Consider the following 13,868-nt stretch of genomic DNA (forward strand, 5'->3'; position numbering starts at 1 on the left):
CCCTGTACATAAATCCTAAACCCTGTGTCTCACCCTCTAATTAGCTAATCCCTTCACCATTCACCCCGGTGAAGTCCTCCTATCCTCATCCTGTGTAGGGTCAAAGTCCAGCCACCAGACACTTCTGGCAACATTCCAGGACTCCCGAGCCCCCCAAGGGTGGTCTCAGTGGCCCGGCACCTCAGGACTGAGATCCTGAGATCCGACAGGGTTGGAATGCTCTGCGTTTGATTTTCAAATCTTGTTGCTGTCGTTGGCCAACAGCTATAAATAGGTGGCACTGCTAAGGCTGGCATCAAACCCAACATATTTGAGGGAAACAGAAGAAAAGCAACTTCTTCCTGCAGACTTTGATGTCCTTTGTTCCCAGGTGACAACCCCCTCTCATGCCATTGCTGGTGCAGAGCATTTCAGAAGTTACTTGCTCTTACCCCACTTCTAGGAGCTTTGCTCGTGCACCTCATCACAGGGACAGTGTTCAGAATGAAATTCCCTCTGGTTCCTTCCAGATCTGAAAGGAATTTCAGATTTTTTACTTGCTCTCACCAGGAGCTGAACATGGGAGGGCAGGTCTGTGAGTGCTGTAGAGTCTCCTATTTCCCTTGGCTTCAATGAAGTCCTGATGATGTCTGGATTTAAGGTTCCCTCCCATTCTGAGAATCCAGGAGGGAGATCCAAGGCCCTTCTGCCTTCAGATTCCTGAAAATTGTTTGGGTTGGACAAGACTTTCAAAACCATTGAGTCCAACCATTCCCCCAGCACTGCCAAGCCACTAAACCATGTCCCCAACTGCCACATACACAGGGCTTTTAAACCCCCCAGGTTATAGTTGTTTCAAAGCCTGAATTAGGAATTTTCTCCCATGATGGACACTTCATTAAATGCAAAACGTTTTGTAAAGCACAGCAGAATTCTCTGAAATGCTCCTCCTGGAGCAGGTTTCTCGTCTTCATCGTGTGGATGAAATGACATTGTCACAATATTTATCTGTTTTTCAGCTTGTTTTGCTGGTGACATTGCTGCTGAAGAGTGCTCTTGTCACTCTGGAGAAATGCTCAGTGTGTTTGCAGTGACTGCAGGAGGAAACTCTCATGGATCCCCACAGGAACTGACTGAAGCATGGCTGAGCTGATCGAACAAAACCAACTTCTGCAGTTGTGGGTGTGGGAGAATGGGGGAGTTCTGCTTCAGCAGGATCCCCAAAGAGCAGGGGGATGGCAGAGGGTTACTGGGGAATGGGGTTTGGGACTGGCCCAGCCTCCTGCACCTGCCCAGCTCTGCTCCTGCTCAGCTTCATCCTCACACTCCTCATCCTCACACACTCCTCCTTCCTTACACACTCCTCATTCCCTACACACTCTTCATCTTCACACACTCCTTGTGCTTACATACTCCTTATCCTCACACACTCCTCATCCTTACACACTCTTCACCCTTACACACTCTTCACCCTTACACACTCCTCATCTCTCCACACTCCTCTTCCCACACTCCTCATCCCTACACATTCCTTGTGCTTACACACTCCTTGTGCTCACACACACCTCATCCTTACACACTCCTCCTTCCCTACACACTCCTCTGTCACAGACATCTTTTACGGAAAATCCTTTCCTTAGGATTTTTCCTCCTGAGAATCTGTGAGGCCTCAGGAACGAAATGTAAACAAGGATTATCTGCTGCTGTGGAATGCAACAGGTGCATCTGTGATTGGTCTCATGTGCTTGTTTCTGATTAACAAGCTTTCTGCTTATTGTTTCTGATTATTCTGTTATAATTCTTTCTTATTCTATTCTTAGCTAGCCTTGTGATGAAATCCTTCCTTCTGTTCTTTTAGTATTGTTTTAATTTAATATATATCATAAAATAATAAATCAGCCTTCTGAAACATGGAGTCAGATCCTCGTCTCTTCCCTCATCCAAGAACCCCTGTAAACACCGTCACACTCCTCATCTTCACACACTCCTCATCCCTACACACTCCTCATTCCTTACAGGACTAATTGTCTGCTCAGAAAAATCAGCCTTTGTCACATTCACCTACTGGTTTTTATATCATACCTCCTCTGAAATAATATAGCTATTATAAAATAATGTAATTACACCCTTCCACCCCAATTTCATCAGTCAGCTCAGTGCACTGTGGTTGCCTTTAATTTATTTTCCTAGCAATTAAAATGTGTACCTACTTCTGCCAGCTCCTTAAACCCAATACCACTTCAGACATTTCTACCAAGAAAATAATTTGGTTTGTGCTGAGTAGATGAACTTCTTGATTACTGGATTCTGCAAAAGGCCACATCTTCCCTGATATTATTTTTAATTATTCTTTTGCAGTTTTCCTCATGTAGGACATTTTGCATTGCACACGTTTATAGTTTCCTAAATGTTCTTTTTGTTTAGGTTTTCCTCCAGAAAAGGATGAGAAGGCATCTCATGAGAGAACCAGAATGGTCTGGGTTGGAAGGGACCTTAAAGGCCATTTCATTCCACCCCTGCCATGGCAAGGACACCTTCCACTGTCCAAGGGTGCTCCAAGCCCTGTCCAGCCTGGCCTTGGGCACTGCCAGGGATCCAGGGGCAGCCGCAGCTGCTCTGGGCACCCTGTGCCAGGGCTACCCACCCTCACAGGGAGGAATTCCTTCCTAATATTCATTATAAACCTCTCCTGTTTTACACCCCTGTCCCAGCTGATTCAAAGGAGAACAAAAGAACATTCCTGAGCTGCAATTTGTGGGACACTTTCCAAGCAAGCTGGCCAGGAAAGGGAAGCAATGTAAGGACATGAATTATTGTTAGAGCATCTCTTTATGTCACTGTCATATTTTCTGGAAAAATGCCCTTGCCCAGGATTCTTCTCCTGGGAAGATGAGAAGCCTCAGAGAAAAAGGAAAACAGTATTATCTCATTTGTTTCTCCTGTGTTTTGCTGCTTTGGAATGTGTTTGGACATTGTTTACCAACAGGTGATTGTTTGATTGGCTTGATGTAAATTGTTTTGACTTAATGACCAATCACAGTCCAGCTGTGTTGGGGCTCTGGAGAGAGTCACGAGTTTTTAATTAATATCTTGTTAAGTCTTCTGTCTGTATCCTTTCTCTATTCTTTAGTATAGTTTTAGTATGGTATTCTTTAATATAATATAGTATCATAAAATAATAAATTAGCCTTCTAAGAACATGGAGTCAGATTCATCATTCCTCCCAACAGTGGGGGACCCAGAAATACCACATCTCTAGGCTTGGTTGATTATTTCAGAAGGAAGAAAAAAGGAAATAAAAGGTATTTGTCTCGTAATTCAGAGGCTGGGAGAAATAGCAGTGATCCTCTGGCTTTCCCTGGCCCAGCCTCCCTGTGTGTGAAGGGCAGCTGGCTGCAATCTGAGCTGTGTCCTCACTCCCTTTCCAGCCTGCCATCCCCTGATGGAACGTCACACTGAACTCAGGGCCTTGGAACACAGGGTGTGATGTCCCCCCTCTGGGAGGGTGCCCACAAAATACCTGGAAAGGTCCTCCAGCCTCTGGGTGGTGAGGTAGGGGTAGGTAGAGCTGGAGTGGTTTTCTTTTCTGTTCCCTTCCAGCTGTTCTGTTGTCCTAGGGTGATGTTATGATTCTTGTATCCCCATTTGTGTGTTCTGTTCATGCTGGATATTATGTTCTGTGCCTTCAAGACTGGCTCTGAAGAGTGAAAGTTTTGTTTTGGTTTTGTTATCAGTCACTCCCCCACGGCTGATGGGACACATAGACGTGGCAGTACATGATGCTGCTTTTGCTTTTTGCTTTGCTCTTTCCTCCTGCTTTGCTCTTGCTTTTTGCTTCTGATCATTAGTTAGTTTAGCTAAGCAGTCTGAATTTCCCCTGAACTGTTTTTCCTTTCCCTTTTTTGGAACCCCTCGAGCCTGCTCTGGACTCGGCCCCTTTGTGGCCTAGCAGGGCCTAATCTGGGCGGCAGCCAGAGGGACTGAGAGCAACCACCCCAAGAGAGACTTTCTGAATTTGTCACCTTTTTCAGAGCAGTGACAAAGTGGTGCCATTCTGTATTGTTCATTTTGTGTGCTGGAGATGCTGTGCCTGTTAAATAAACAGGTTCTTTCCACTTCACTCCAAGGAATCCTTCCCAAACCGTTTGTGGGAAGGGGCTGTGTGGGTTTGCTTTCTGGAGGGGCCCCTTTGGAGGTTTTCTCCCAAATTTGCCCTAAACCAGGACATCTATTCACTCATTTTTCTTTCCTCCAGTGGATATTGGGAGAAGAGAATGGATTTTTCTAAGTTAAAGATTGATTTCAGTGGTAAGTCATTCAGCATCACCAAGGAAATGGGTCTGAGATCCCAAATGTATCTTCAGATGGAGGGAGATTTCCCATGTATGGAATATGTTCCACATATATCCCTACCCAGAAATCCTATTTGTATGGGGAATATGCATTGCAGAGCATCTGCTTAGGCATCAGTGTGAGGGTGTTGATGTCACTGCAGGAGGAGTTCAGGGATCCTGTGCTGCCTGAAATGTCCTGGCCCTGCTGCACCAGGCACCTGAACGCATTTTCTGGGCTTTTTTTCCCTCTTATGTTCCCAGTTTGGCCTTGTCCTTTCGATGTTCATGGGAAAACTTGTTCTGCTGTTGGAAAAAATGGTGTTGTCACTCATATGACCCTGTGAATGAAGAGGTAAAATCCCAACCTGACTAAATTTGTCCTGTAAGCTACAGTGGTGCGAGGGAAATAGAGGAGCGGGGAAGGAAAACTCCATTGGTTTGAAACTTGAAGGCAACTAGAGCATTTGAAAAGCCGTGGATGTGTGTGAGATCTCTGTCCGCCTCCAGCATGGCTCTCCTTTGGGAAAAACTTGGATCTGTGTCCCTGTGCCTGCTCCTGGTGCCTCTCCAGATAGGGCACAGCTGCTCCATGTGTTCACCTGGGCTGTGAAATGCCTGACTGATGAGGCTCCATAAACCCTGTGATCTTTGCAGTGAGTCATGAATCATTCGTCTTCATCTGTCCCTACAAGGCACACCAGGTCTTTAGAAACCAGCACAAATTGAGCAATAACAGCTAATAAAAAATGTATTCCTGAAGAAAAATAGTTTCTAAAAATGTATTCACAGGACACATTTGTTGAATCCAAATGAGAGGTAAATACAAACCCTGCTGTCTGCATTCTGTGCTCAGATAAAATGAGGAGAAAGGAGTTTTCTTTCTTGACTGCTTTTTTATTCTCAAATGCAGGCACAAGCACACGGAGCTGTGCTCCTGCTCCTTTCATCCTCCTGCTCTTCAAGGAAGGGCTCTTAGACATTTTCATTTCAGCTGATCAAATAGCAGAGATTTCCCCTTTATCTCTTGCCTTCTCCCCCCTCCTGATCCCCATTCCAAACCCAGCCTGGCCTGGGGCAGGGCTGAGCTGAAAGTGCTTGGGCAGCATGGGCTGAGCCTGGCCCAGGGCCTGGGAATCAAGGGTTTAAAGAAAGAGTTAAAAGTTTGGCTATATTTAGTTGGGGGGGATAAAAACAATTAGGAGTATAACAAGAAGAGACGAGATAATAAGGGAGAGTTAATTATTAGTAGATGGAATAGTTAAGGCTAAGATACAAATCAGGTATTTGTCTTTACTGTGTTTAAAGAAGCAGGATGTGGTCTGATTGTGGAAAAGAAGAGGCTGTGGCTGCACCTGGGCCCTGAGCCTTCAGCTACAGCCAAGGGGTCCAAAGCCAACAAGGCAAAGGGAAAGGGTCACTGTGACCTCAGGAGACCAAAGACACATTGCAGACTCACCAAGTCATTTCAGAACCCACCAACCCATTTCAGACCCACAGACCCATTTCAAGCCCAAAGACCCATTTCAGACCCACAGACCCATTTCAGAACCACAGACCCATTTCAAACCCTCTGAACCATTTGAGGTGAAGGACTGCACAAGCGTGAAGGAACCTTGGACTCATTTAAATACATTTGAATATGAAACAGGGTAGGTGGAGTTAGGTAATGAATGTGTATTAGGTGTTTTGGGAATTAATTGAATATGTAAGACATTTTTAGATAAATAGAGTGCCTTCCTTCCTTCCTTCCTTCCTTCCTTCCTTCCTTCCTTCCTTCCTTCCTTCCTTCCTTCCTTCCTTCCTTCCTTCCTTCCTTCCTTCTCTTTCTCTCTTTGCACATGCCTTTGGAAATTATTCCATTTATGCCCATGCTGTAATAACCATTCCACTTTGCAATTTTAATCAGCTGAAGACTCCTCTGTCGATGCTTCACCTGTGCAGGGGTGGAGGGTCAGCCAGCACAGTGGGTGCCAAAGGCTGCACACATGGAGAACACCTGTCTGCATGTCTTTACCAGCCCTGGACAGACTTCCTGCTGGCCTGGATCAGCTCTGGAAGGATTTCTTCCTGGAAAGGGTGCTCCGGCACTGGCAAGGGCTGCCCAGGGAGGTTTGGAGTTTCCATCCCTGGAGGTGTCCAAGGAAGGACTGGATGTGGCACTCAGTGCTCTGGGCTGGGCCAGGGGAGGTTTAGGCTGGATATCAGAAATTTTATCAGAAATGAAGAAATGTTCATGGAAAGGGGCATCCATCCCAGGAACAGCTGGGATGCAGAGAGGTGGTGCAGTCCCCATCCAGGGAGGAATTGAGGCGCTGTGTGGCTGTGGCACTTGGGGACAGGGGTGGCTTTGGCAGTGCTGGGTCAATGGCTGGGCTTGATGGTCTCAGAATTCTCTTCCCACCTAAAGAACTCCATGATTCCCAAAGGCATTGTGAGAGCCTTTGCCTGCACACACAGCACTGTGACAATTCCTGAGCAGCAGGAATTGGATGAACCCATCTCCTGAGGCCTGGCCACTCAGCAGAGCTGTTGGCTGAGCTCAGGGGATGCTCCAGCAGAGGAATCCTGCCCAACATGGCCAAGAGCTGCAGGGCCATGGCACAGATGGCACCAGGAGCCTGAGGAATGTGCACAAGGCACCTCATGGCAGTGCTGCAGCAGCACATCCCCAAACTGGAAATAATAGCATTGATTGAAGGCTGATCTATCTCTTTGTTATATTATATTATATCATTTTTAATCATCATCATCATATATTTTATAGACAGTTACAATACACCTGGACCTAATTGGTCCTCCAATCAAAACACCATCACCACTGGCTAATTAAGAATCCGCCCTTTGGTAAACAAATCTCCATAACACATTCCACATGTGCACAACAGGTGAAGCAGGTTAAGATAAGATTTGTTCTTCATTCTTTTCTCTGATCTTCTCAGAGCCTTCTGCTGGACAATGCCTGGGAAAGTTGTGTTTTCTCTCTGTGGCCAGAGAGCTGCTGTGTCACAGACACGTTTTATGAAAAATCCTTTTCTTAGGATTTTTCCTCCTGAGAAGCTGGGAGGCCTCAGGAACAAAACATTGATTATCTGCTGCTGTGGAATGCAGCAGGTGCATCTGTGATTGGTCTCAAGTGGTTGTTTCTAATTAATGGCCAATCACAGTCAGCTGGCTTGGACAGAGAGTCCGAGACAGAGCCTTTGTTATCATTCTTTCTTTTTCTATTCTTCGCTAGACTTCTGATGAAATCCTTTCTTCTATTCTTTCAGTATAGTTTTAATGTAATATATATAATAAAATAATAAATCAGCCTTCTGAAACATGGAGTCAGATCCTCGTCTCTTCCCTCATCCTGGGACCCCTCTGAACACGGTCACACTGCAGCCACAGGGCAGGAGTGGTCTCACCAAGATTTCATCATCTAAATGGGATTGCTCAGCTCCTTCCTGCGAGTCATTCCCCTGCGACATCAGTGGAGCCATCTCCAGCATCTGCCACAGTTCCTGCACAGGAAAGTTTCTCCAGTGGGTCACCCAGAATCTCCAGCCTCCTGATGGCTCCTGGTTTTCCCTGTGGCCAAGGACAAATCCCTTGGCACCATCGCTGGCACGTCCTGCAGTGAGAGCAGGGCGTGCTGCCTGGGCACTGAGCCGTGTGCTGCTCAGCACAGGAGGCAATTCTAATTATGGGCCTATTGTTGAGAGGAAAAAGAAATTCCTTGTGTGGAATAATAATCTTTACTAAGGTTTGAGTACAATCTCAGCATTTCCCATGTTTTGACTTTGATGTTGTCCTCACAAATGGAGTTTTTCTGCCATCTAATTTTAAAGTTCCAGTGTTTCTCAAGCCTTGCCTAAGTGCTAATTCTAGGTTGCATCCCAAGCCCAAATTTAGCAAAATCAGAGGAGCTTCAGGCTGGATTGCATCATTGCAAGGTTTTATAGAAGAATTTATTCATAAATTATTGTTATAATGAAAGAATGTATTAACAGTAGATTAAACACAGTGTCAAACAGAAGCTGGTGCAAAATCCAGACGAGGAGGTGACAGAGGATGCTGAGACTCCTGTGGCTTTGTGTGCTCTGGGGATGTTTCTCAGATTACTTTAATTTAATGTAGAGACAGGTTCTGATGCTGAACCTCACAGCCAAAATCTCAGTGTCCCAGGGCCTCCAGCACAGACAGAGTGGATAATCTGGGTTTGGGTGGCATCCCAGCTCAAAACAATCCTGGAGGATTCATGGGATGGGGAGCTGGGCTGGATGAACTCCCATGGATTTCTGTCTGTGTGGGTAGGAGGCCTTTATTCCAGGTGTGGACCCAGCTGCTGCCTCCTCAGGAGGCTTTGAGTGTTTAGGAAGCTGCTCATGATGTTCCCAGGGACTTTCTCTGGGAATAAAACCACTCCTGCCCCATAAGGCTGAAGGGCTATAAAGCAGAGAGCTGCAGAAAAGGAAATATGACTGTCCTTTCTTATCTCCACTCATCCTAACAGGTGTCCTTGGGCTTGTAAATCTGTGTGAGGGGAAGGGAAGAGCAGTCTGAGGTATCATTAACCTTATCACAAATCTTTCTCTATGTGGAAAGATTGACATGCCCACTGATAAACCCTGAACTGTGGCCAGGGTCCCTTTTCCCACTGAGTCAGTTCCTCTGGAAAATGGGGCTGCTTTCCCTTGGGCTGTGTGTGGGTCACAGTCCATGTCCCTGAAATAAAAGCCAGGCAGATTCATGCAGTAAAATACCCAGTTCCTCAAAAGTTTGTAATTCCACAAAGGATAATTTGTGTGCCTGTGCCATTACAATTGTTACAGCTTTATTGCAGCCAGGCCAAAAAGTGTCTCAGCAACGAGGTGGAATTCTCCGTATTTGTCACTTTTGTGGGAGGAATGAATAGTTCCATGTGCTTGCCACGAGACCCTCATTCACTGCAGGGCTTTGTGGATATATGGGCTAATCATGTTCCTGCAGAGGAGGAGCTGGGGCTCCTCCTGTGAATGGCTGGAGACAGAATTGCTGAGTTCACCCCTCTCTGCTCCTGCTGAAAGGGGATTTGGGTTTGAATAGGACCTTTTTTATTATATTATCCTAATTTTTTTCTGTGCACTATTCTCCATGAAAATGAGGATTTCCTCTCTTATCCCGTTGTGTTGTCATGGAAATTGCTTTTTTTCTCTTTTTTTTTTTTTTTTCCCCAGGAATCCTGTGGAAAAAAAAAAAAGAAAAAAAAAAGAAAAAAATAAAAAATGTGCTTTGCCTTGCTGGCAGCTCACAGCCAAAACTTTCTGTGGAGCTGCTGAACGCTGGGACAGGTCCCACCTCTGCTTCTGGCTCTGCGTTTAATATCTCCAGCTTCCCCAAGGATCGGGAACTCCTCCTGGCTTTTCTGCTCACTGCCTTTCTGGAGGAAAATCCCAAATACCTGCAGAGCCCTGGTTAGGCTGGTTTCTACCCTGCATTCCCAACCACACTCCAGAGCCACATGGCATCAGAGGGATGCCTTTTCCTGGGTCTGGCACATCCCTGTGCCAGCTGGGCACCAAACTTCTCCAGTGTGGGAGTGAGAAATTATCCAAAGCTTTGATTACTTGGGAAATCTTGGGTGCCAGCAGGGCAGTGGTGAAGTCACTGTCCTTGGAAGTGTTCCAAAATATGGATGTGGCACTTGGGGACAAGGTTTAGTGGAGGTCCTGGCAGAGCTGGGTTAGGGGCTGGACTCTCAGAGGGCTTTTCCCACCTCAGGGATCCTGGCATTCTCTGATGGTGCAGGACACTCCCATTAATTTAACCATGTTTTGTTGCTCTCAGCTCACCAGCTCAGGGACCTGCTGTAAAAATCTGAGAGCAGCTCTTCTACAGGAAAAGAACATTTCAGGCAAGTCCATTTTTCTAAATGGAATGTTGAAATTGCTCTGCAGGAAGCTTTAGTTCCCCCAAACCTGCACCAAATACCAGTGGAAGCTTTCCAGGGAAATATCCATAGATAGAAACTGCAGGAGATGTGCAGAGGGGCCCCATCCTAAACCAGTTACACAAGAAGATGCTCTTTAATTCAGTGCAGGTAATTAGTGTAATTGAGCAGGAAAGTGCCCTAACTGCTCTGCACAAATCCCCACGTGGGTGTGTAACTTGTTCTTGCAGTTATTAGGTGAGTTCACATCACTTCTTTGCTTTTCCAGGCAAGAAAAACCCTGGAGATTATAGGAAGGGGCACAGATTTAAAGGGACAATCAAGAAATACATGAGTTGTAGATGAAAGAGAAAACTGCTTTTCAGCAGCTTTGCTGATGGATAAACTGAAATAAAGCAATTAAATTAAAGGGACTGGAAATAAGCAAAGATGATCCTGAAGATTGAACTTCTGTAATAAACACTTGCCACTTAGATGTGCCTTTTGTTTGCAGCAGTCAGATCTGCACGGTGTGTTAGCACATGAGTGCATGGAAATTTGTATTTCCAAGCATTTTATTCCTCTGGTAGTCATTTAAATAATGCCAAATTGAGCATGAAGCTGACTGGATTCAATTGCTGTCATCAGAAAAGAAGAGTGAGTGGGCTGGGGAAGGTTGTCCTCCCTCCCAGCAGTTGCCCAGTGAGGGAAACTGCTCAAAGTGAGGGCAAGGAGATGCTGTTGTTTGTGTGCTGCTAAAATCTCCTTCAGTCAATACGCACCAAAGGCTGACTGCGCATTGTTTAACTTGGGTGAGCCAGGCAGGAGGGGTTAGCTGGGAATGGGAGCCTTGAGTGGAGCCTCCAGGGCAGCGTGGGCAGGGCTGGGAGCAGCCTGGGGTTGTGGAAGGTGTCCCTGCCCATGGTGCATGGCACTGGAGCAGCCTTGAGGCCACCCAGACCCTTGTGGGGTTCTGTGATTCCATTGTGAAATATACACGGGCAAGAGATCTTTCTCCTTTTCAGTGCCTTTATTGAAAGTGATCTGCTCACGTGGGGAGAACCAAAGGGTCACGCTCACACCGCTGCTGCTGCTTCAACGAGTGGCACGGAGGAGGAGGAGGAGGAAAAGTGCAGCTTTTTCTGCAGGCAGAGCTGGGGCTTCTGTCCTCAGGAGAGCACCAGGAGATTCCCTACGTTTTGGTTTGACATTTGAGGTCCTCTTTCTAGCCAAGATCTTTAGGTTAGGGTGAGGGGTAAAAATGGTCTTAGCAGGTACTGGATTCTGTTCCTCATGTCTAGACATCACTTTGATTCATCCATTTTGTGTTGGCTCATTGTTTTTAGGGGTTTTGGGGTAGGTTTGGTCAGGAGTCTCTCCCGTTACATGCTGGATCCAATGTCATTTGCATGCCAACTCGATGTCCCCTCCTCTTCACCATTTGGGTGCCATCCTCCAGGGAGCAGCAGGGTGCCACTGGACAAAAGGGGACTTCTTAACCATCAATGACAGCTAGTTAATGAAAACACAGGTGATTGCAATAACAAACAGAATTCCACCCTGGCAGCAACTGGCCCAACCTGTGAACTCTGCAACCTTTTAAAAAATGTGCAACTTTTCTACTCATAACACATTGCATAACTCCTGCTTCTCCTCCACTCCCACTCCCTGTCCCAAACCCCAGTGACCCTGCAGGTGCTGTGCCCAGCCAGCAGCAGTGACAAGGGGACAAGGCTGTGCCCTGCAGGGAACACAGAGAGAGCAAAGCACAGGGAGGAAGAGGAGGTGACTCTCAGATGGGTCTAAATACCAAACTCAGGGGTTTTGTCTCATCCTCTCAGGAGCTGGCTGATCCCTCAGGGTCCCTCCCAGCTTGCATTATTCTGTCTTCATTTTTTTTTTGGAATCCTCAGAGCATCCTTCCAACTCCTGTGCTCCCCTCAGGCTCCTCCAGAGTCCACCTGAGTGCCCAAAGCCATGGAGGTTTAACAAGTTCAGGAAAAACCCTCAGGGAGGGGCTGTCACCATTGGGTCAGGAGTCCTTGAGGCAAAGGGCTAAAAGCAGCCTGTTTAGTCAATCCTCTCCTTTTTATACCTTAGTTTGCTGCAGGTGCACCTTATTGGTCATTTAATCAACAGGTTTCACATGATTGCTTAATAAACAAGACACCCATCTGTAAACAACTTTAGGACAAAATCAGCTTGTTAAAAAACACCACCTGCAGATTGTTTTAATATTTTATTATCATTATTTCTCTCCAACTCCCTATAGCTTCCCAGACCAATTCATGGGAAAACTTATCCAGCTTTCTCTCTTTCTGACCATCTACAAGTGAACCCCACAGGGATCAATATTCCTCATTTATAACCACATAATTCCCTGTGGAACTGACTCATTCCTGCTCCCCCTTCCCAAGGAACCCTGACAGCAAATGGAACCTGGGTGGTTTTAATGTTTAAATTAATATTAATTACATTAATTAATTGAATTTCTTTTAATTTTTTAATGGCTGGCAGGGCAGCTGAGGCTGTCTGGGCAGGGGGAGTTTCCATTCCCACAGAGTTCCCATGGGATAATGTCACCTATGTGAGCATGTAACAATAAAAAGCAGGTTAAATGCCAATACTTATATAAATAAATAACCCGTGTGAGCAATGCTGGGGCACTGCAGAGTCCAGGGAAGATTTTATTTAAACCCAGAAGTGAAATTCCAGTGGCTGAATGCGCTAACTCAGCCTTTGGGAATGATCTTCTAGCACAGGATTTCTCAGAACAAGGATTTTTCTGACCCAGTATTTATTTGTACATGATGTGATAGCAAAAAATTACTGAATTCTGAACAAATATATTTTCTTAAATTTTCTTCTATGGACCTGTGCAGAAGTAGAGCTTTTTTTTCCCCTCACTTTTTTCCCCCTGGGAATCTAGAATATTAATTTACCCTTTAAAATAAGAACTTTATCTTGGAGTGTTTGTTTGTTTTTCCATAACTCAAAACTAATTCTTGATAATAAATACACTTGGTTACCTGTGTATTTTCCACCAGAAATTTGTTAAGTGAAGGAATACAGAGAGCAGCCAGCACTGGGCATCAGAAACAATCTTGGCTTGAATGAGACTCGCTCTTTGATATTAAATGTGAAATAGCAGCATAGTTAATAGCTTTTTGCATTTAAAAAACATCAGGAAAAATGTCTGTTCAGCCTTGAAAATGAGCACGTTGAAGAGTGTGTACTGCTCACAGCAGTGAATGATGATGTTTTCCTTTGCCTTGTCTTGCTGCCTGGATGTTTCAGCAGCATTTAAAATATGGCATTAAAAATATTCTAGAAATGCTGGGAAAACAAATATTAGAGCAGCCTGTGACTGCTCAGGGCCAGAATTTGATGGTGTTGTGACAGAAAGGGACATTTTCCCACCCTGGCTCACTCAGGGGTGAAGGCAGGTACAGCTGTATTTTCATTTTTCCATCCACTATGAGCATTTTTGGGGGAAAGGACAGGATGGCCTGGGGGATTATGGATTTCTGGAGCTGTTGTCACTTCATCCCACTATTTCTTGCTCAGCTGAAGTTTATCTGCACAGCAGACATTGATTTCACTGCATGAACTAGTCTGGAGGTTTAATTAATGTTATGTTCAGTCTGTTTTATTTATTTCTGGCA

This window comes from Zonotrichia albicollis, chromosome 17, assembly GCF_047830755.1.
Source record: "Zonotrichia albicollis isolate bZonAlb1 chromosome 17, bZonAlb1.hap1, whole genome shotgun sequence".
Classification (NCBI taxonomy): Eukaryota; Metazoa; Chordata; class Aves; order Passeriformes; family Passerellidae; genus Zonotrichia; species Zonotrichia albicollis.